The sequence below is a fragment of the Aegilops tauschii genome, chromosome 2 (assembly GCF_002575655.3).
Source record: "Aegilops tauschii subsp. strangulata cultivar AL8/78 chromosome 2, Aet v6.0, whole genome shotgun sequence".
In the NCBI taxonomy this organism is placed as follows: domain Eukaryota; kingdom Viridiplantae; phylum Streptophyta; class Magnoliopsida; order Poales; family Poaceae; genus Aegilops; species Aegilops tauschii.
Window position 1 is genome coordinate 440,578,835 of NC_053036.3, and position 6,713 is coordinate 440,585,547.

Below are 6,713 nucleotides of genomic sequence, written 5' to 3' on the forward strand. Positions count from 1 at the left end.
ATTGATGGAAGACAACTTGTTTTTCATTGAAAAACGACCAGCTTCACCAGCCGACGCAACCATGAGGCGCAACCATGAGCATCGATAGGTCATCGTGGTCATGTATCATCCATTTGGCATCAAGTTTGGGTGAGGCACCTATGAAGTTCGACAAATCCTCACTGTGGTCTGTTTCTTCTCAGTAATCAAGCTCGAGGAAGGAAGAACCACGTGGCAGAGGACAGTGAGGCATAACAACAATGGCCATCCAATTTTGTGCAGTTCCACTAAAATTGAGGAAGACATGCCTGGGTATGGAGATACGCATCGCTGTTTCCAAAAATATAAAAAAGGGATATAGTGTTGTTACTTTGTTTTACAAGATTAACAATGACATCTCAATTGTCAATAAGAATTATGAAGAGTACACCAACAAACAGAAGCATCATGATTATCTTGATGGGAACTAAACCAGGATACCAGAGAAAAAAAGCATTTCTTCATTTAACCAGTGATAGTATTAGATTAGCAGCAGCAATAGGAGCATATGGACAATGACCGCACAACCACCATGTACTTTTTGTCGAAACATGTATACCTCCACCGAGGCATAAATCAGCACAACTTTTTGAGTGGCATTTCCTCTATAATAGTAGGTGATGTTGGACCAGCCGACGAACCCTAGCTACACATGGGGAGCTGGGGAGTAGTCGCATAGAAGAAAACCCGGATGCAGCAACCTGGGGAGCTGGACCAGTACAAGAAGTTATACCTCAGGTGGGCGAGATGTTGCTTGGGCGGGCGGGCGGGATCTGCCCAGACGACGGCAGCGAACAAGGGCGCGGAGGACCTTCGTCCGTGCCAGCGCCGGCTCCGAGAGGACGGTGCGCATCGGCTTCCTCCATCGCCGACGGCGACAACGTCAACGCTGCACCTCCTCACCTCCCGCAGCAGACGGGATTTGGCCGGATCTGTGACCACCGGTGAGGAGAGAGATAGTGTGGACACTGTCATCTTGTTTTGATATGGAGAGGGTGAGAGAGCGAGACGCGAGAAAATCTATCAAACAAGAGGCTATAATGGAGTAAAAAAATCTCTCCATAGCAGTGGTTTTAAATAGAATACGCGCGTTCCCGGAAAAAGGAAACAAAAACTGGCGGACAATTTTTTAACGTACCAAGAAAGAAAACTCGATCAAAAACACGCCCCCGCTTCCAACTCGGGAGAGTCATCGCGCACACACACATAGACATAGACATGCATATCCGTGTTTACGTAAAATTCCATTTCCATCTCCAATCATATTTGTCCAACTGGCACATTATTTACGTTGTTAATTATATATGCGGCAATATTAACGTACAACATCTCTTGTTTCCGGGCGTCCGGACCGCTGCCACGGCCGCTCCTGACCAACCCAAACCCTCTACATCACCCGCGCGTGCTTCCCGCCAGAAACGGTCAGTGCCGCATTCATGCCCAGCCAGAGCGGACGCGACCTCTCACTGGCGCCGGCATTGAAGCGGCGCGCCAGCCGAGAGAGCGTCGCCCGCGCCGCTTCCTGGTGCACGCGACTGCTCCGCGTTCAAAGGGCGCAATAGCCGGCCACAACATGCATGTAAAAAGTTCTTGGGAGTCCATGCTACAGCTAGCTGTCCTCCCCCAACTCGTCAATCTCATCCACTAGTACTAGTACTCCATGGCGCGATCCATCGACAAGCAGGCGGGAAAGTTACCGTATACTCGGTTTGCGGTGAGTGGCATGCCGAGCGACCGTGTGGGGTCGAGCCGTGGAGGAGGCTGAGACACGAACGCGACAGACGTGATTTAAACATTGGTTTTGCTCGATGGCGCGATCCAGCGAAATAAAACGTTGGTTTCTCTCCGTTTCCATTTTTTCTCCGGAAAAACGGAAACTTTCCACTCCATTTTCATTCCTACTCCAAGGTTGCCCCGTTACAACATTCCATCAAATACAAAGGAATACTAACACGCATGCTGATGCATCTCAATGATTCACAGATCATAGCCAATATTTACTTCACAACCAAAGACAAAAGTTGTGAGAGCGTGTACGAAAGAAAAACTACTGATGGGGTCAGTACGACTTAAACCCTAAACCCTAAACAGGATTTAATTCCCTGGCCACGTAGAACCTGTCAAAGGAAAGACGGCTGGCACCCTTGGATCATATGATGCTTTTGTGCAGTTCCACTAAAATCGAGCTGAGCATCCCTGATGGAAAAGATATTGAAGAAGTGCGATTAGAATAATAGTACTGACACTAGTTCATGAGACATAAACTCATCACAAGTAGAAGCCGGTAGAAGGAGAGAAAGATCGACATGGAGATGGAGCTACGTGGGGAGCTGTGGCAGTGGAGCAAGCCGGCTCCAAAAGGAAGATGGACTACCTGGGACGTCCGGCTGTAGCTAGAATGGCGGTTGGGACGCGGCATGGGCCCATACTGCGGTGACCCCCGTTTGGGACGCATCGACTGTGGATTTTCTCCCCGCCGATGTCAACCGCGTCTACGCAGAACATTGTTCCCATCCCCCAGCTGCGGGACCAGGCCGGATATGTGACATGCGGTGTGGCCACCGTCGTTCTATGCTTGTGAAGAGAGCAACCCAAGCAAGCAGGCTTGCAGCTTAGGCTCCTGCTAGTGTATATATAGTGGTTTTCTTTTTCTCTCCATATCAATCATTTTATATTGCGTACGTGTCATGGAAGAGTGAGATGATGGTTGCTTCTTCTGACTAACTTACTGTGTGATTTGACTGCTCCTTTAGTGGCCCCTACACGTACTCCCCCTACGTGTATGCAATAGTCACAGGTACACATGGACGCAAAAACGTGCGCGACACCCTAATGCATGCATGCCCGAGCACACGAGGAACACACACGGTCACACTCAAGTGCTCAACCTACACGTGCATGCACACACTTGCTCAGCCAGGGTGAGCTAGTGACCATATAAACACCGGAAAATGTATATATTGAGCGCAATGAGCGTATTATGAAGTCCACTGACCATATTTTTACAAATATACAGTGACAGATAGTGTATTTATCTCGTTTGAAATTAAGCCATATTAACCGGAGAGGAGGCAGTATGGACTAGCATTACTTTGTTGTGTCCCGTCAACTTGCTGAACGAGGAGAAGCTTGCAGGATGGGAGAAGCTTGCGCGCGGGGGCTCGCAGGACAAGGAGAAATTTTTGACTAATGCAAGCTCTCCCTCGCTCAGGCGGTGGACGTGCAACAGTTAATTCGGTGTCAGATTGCCAGAAGCATACACTATACTAGTACTATTATTGTTCGACTTCCCGAAGAGGCGAACAACCAAGCGCAAAGTTTACTAGTACTAGTACTACTACTATAGTCTATAGAGGTATGTACTATACTAGTACTAGGAACCGGATGGAGGAGCGTCTGCACTCTTATTATATTTTTAAAATGTGATAAAGCAATCTTCAAAACATTTGGTTCTCTTCGAGGGTTCTCGCATGTGACAATGGAAGTTGATTGCATGGAACACTCGCCACAATTCTCGCTTAATTCTGCCTCATATCCTGTTACAAATAGGAGCGCTCGTTAATATTTCCTCTTTTTTGTTTATTCAGCATGTAAACAGGTCAGCAAACCTTGCGGCGCATCTTTGTGCGAACCGTGCTTGCTGCACTTTGAATGTGGCCGAGAGCTGGCTTGATGAAACGCCTCGCTTCCTACTTCTTTTTTTGCGGGGTACCTCGCTTCCTAGTGACCAGTGTCTTGGCTGATCGTCCTAAGAATGCTTATATACGAATGAAGCTCTCTCATTTACCTGCAAAAAAGATTAAGCCATATTACCGGAAAGGAGGGACTATGGACTAGCACTACTTTTTGGTGTGTCCCGTCAACTCGCAGAACAAGGAGAAGCTTGCAGGACAAGGTGAAGCTCGCTTACGCCTTTTGACTAATGCAACCTACCCTCGCCCAGGCGGTGGACATGCATCAGTTCATTCGGTGTCAGATTGCCAGAGGCATACACTGTATTACCGAACATGCAGAGTACCATCACTGTTCGACTTCACGAAGAGGCGAAGAGCCAAGCGCAAGGTTTAGTAGTACGAGTAGTACTACTACTAGAAGCGCATGGTGGAGCGTCTGTACTCTTTTTTTTAATCTCTGATAAAGTACACATTTATTCCGGAGAAGGGCGGAAAACGGCAGCCCAACATGTGATGATGATATCAATCAACCATGCTCGAATATATCTTGGCCTCCGTGCGAGCCCGTCTATGTGTTCTCGCTCCTCGTCTCTCTCAAGGAACGACGGGTTGGCCATTTTGCCGTCAATTGAGATCGGTTTGCTCACACTCCGGTCCCACATGTCAGTGATATGCCAAGAGGAGGTGCGTTGACCGACTGGCCATACGCGTACTTGGTTTTGCACCTTCATACTACTCCTCCCTCCGTCACAGTTTACAGGGCGCGCTTCATTATGATGCATTTCTCTCAATGCATTTCCACCACCAGAGAGACTTTAGACGCATTTGGTTTAATGCTCAATTAATTAGGGCGTGGTAATCGCAATCAAGTCCACAATTTTCTCTCGATGTACTACAGAGTGGAGTAAGTGCATGCATGTGTGTACCCGGGGTGGAAGCACTGCATGCATGTGTGTACGCATTATTTCCTCTAGTAATAGACGCCGTGCTATAACTACCAATGCTATTTTTCAGGCCGATCGCTAGTTGCCTTGGTCGCAGAGATTTTTTCTTTTTCTGAAGCAAGCTCTATAAACAGTGACGGATGGAGTAGTATGAGTGGATTCAAAGAAGAGCGTATTGATGGTTGCTTTTTCCGAGCAACTTACAGTGGGAAAGGTGGGGCTTATGATTTGACTGCTCATTACTCACTATTAATGCGGCGCAACGACCGGGCTGAGTCTGCCATGCGGCTGTGCACTACCCCTCGATTCTTAAATATACTCCGGAGTATTTGTCTTTCTAGAGATTGCAACGAGTGACTATACGAATATTTGCCTTTTTAGAGATTCAAATGGACTACTACATACGGATGTATAGAGACATATTTTAGAGTGTAGATTCACTCATTTTGCTCCGTATGTAGTCACTTGTTGAAATCTCTAGAAAGACAAATATTTAGGAACGGAGGGAGTACACATACGAAGCAAAATGAGTGAATCTACACTCTAAAATATGCCCATTTGAAATTTGTAAAAAGACAAATAATTAGGAACGAAGGAGTATAATTTTGTGCATGGCACATGGACCCGGATGCCGAAGAGGCTTCTGGCAATGCTATCAAGCTTCTAGCATTTGTTTACATAATTGACGTACTATAAAAATAATTTTCCAGTGACATGAAATTGTACAATGGTGTGAGCTTTCAGCTTTTGTTTCCTGTGTCTTGCCATCGATGCTCCTTCAAAAACAATAAAAAAACTAACTTCCTTGCTAATGCATCTCAATTATTAGAAGATCAGAGCTAATATTACATCACAACTGAAGAAAAAGTTGTCAGAAGGTGTTAAATTAAAATGGATCCATGCTTTCATTGGCAGCAACGTCCTCCCAGCTCTGTCTAAATCAAAAAGGCATGTTGGGGAAAAAGTACTGCCTGGAGCATGCAACATTCCAATGATTTTGTTCAGTTCCACTAAAATATAGTTGAGCGTCCCTGTTCCAAAGATATTAATTGTGATTACGATAATAGAGGACTGCTGATGAAACAATAAACACACAAATAGAAGCCGGTCACCTTTGCAGTCTCTCTTAGGACTAACTAGTTGGAGAAGATTAGGCTCGGAGTTTGATGAGGAGGATAGAGAAAAACCAACCTCCCTTTGTGCAGTCGCACTGAAATGTAGAGACGTTGCCCGTGTGACATTTTAGTACAACTGCACAAAACACTCTTAAGAAAAAAGTGATTTGTGCAGTTCACCAAAAGGTCGCAATAGAAACGAGTGAAATGGATAGCCCTGTTTGCAAAAACGAGGTAGATAGGAAACAATTACTGGCCAATAATAGTTGATGACACATGCGACGACAAAAAAGAAGCATATTCCTTGTCCTAAGGGAAGATAACAACACGGTTGTGTTCGTCTAAAACGGTGTGAGGACGAGATTGCAATATGGAAAGTACGCCGGACGAGCTACGTTTTGGGCAAAGAACTATGGAAGATCCGCATGCAGCGACTTGGGAAGATGGGCAGTGGAGCATGGCCGGAGGGGATACCTGGAGGTCGTCGGGATGTAACTAGGTGAGCGGCGGCGGGCAGAATCTTCCCATACTGCGGCAGCGAGCAGGTGGCGTAGGCCCTACCGCGCCGGAGCTAGGTCAAAGAGAACGGCGTGTACCGCAGATCGGGACGTGCTGCCTCGGCGCCGTCGAATGGAGAAACGATGCACGTCCTCCCTTTCCGCTGGCGGACGGGATGCGGCCGGATCAGTGACCAACGGTGAGAGAGAGAGAGAGGCCACCGTAGCCTTGTGTGAGATACTCTGAAGAGAGACAAACCAGGAAGGCAGGCTCCATTGTATATAGTGGAGCAGACTACCTTTTTCTCCATAAAAATCGTCTTATATTCTGTGTACGTGCCATTGAGCGATATAACTTTATTTAAAAATAACGCGCGAACGCATCAAGTTGAACTTTGTTTCGTGCACGCGTGGTACACGACCTCCGTAGGTAAACAACCACTACACGCAATCAAATTAGCACGT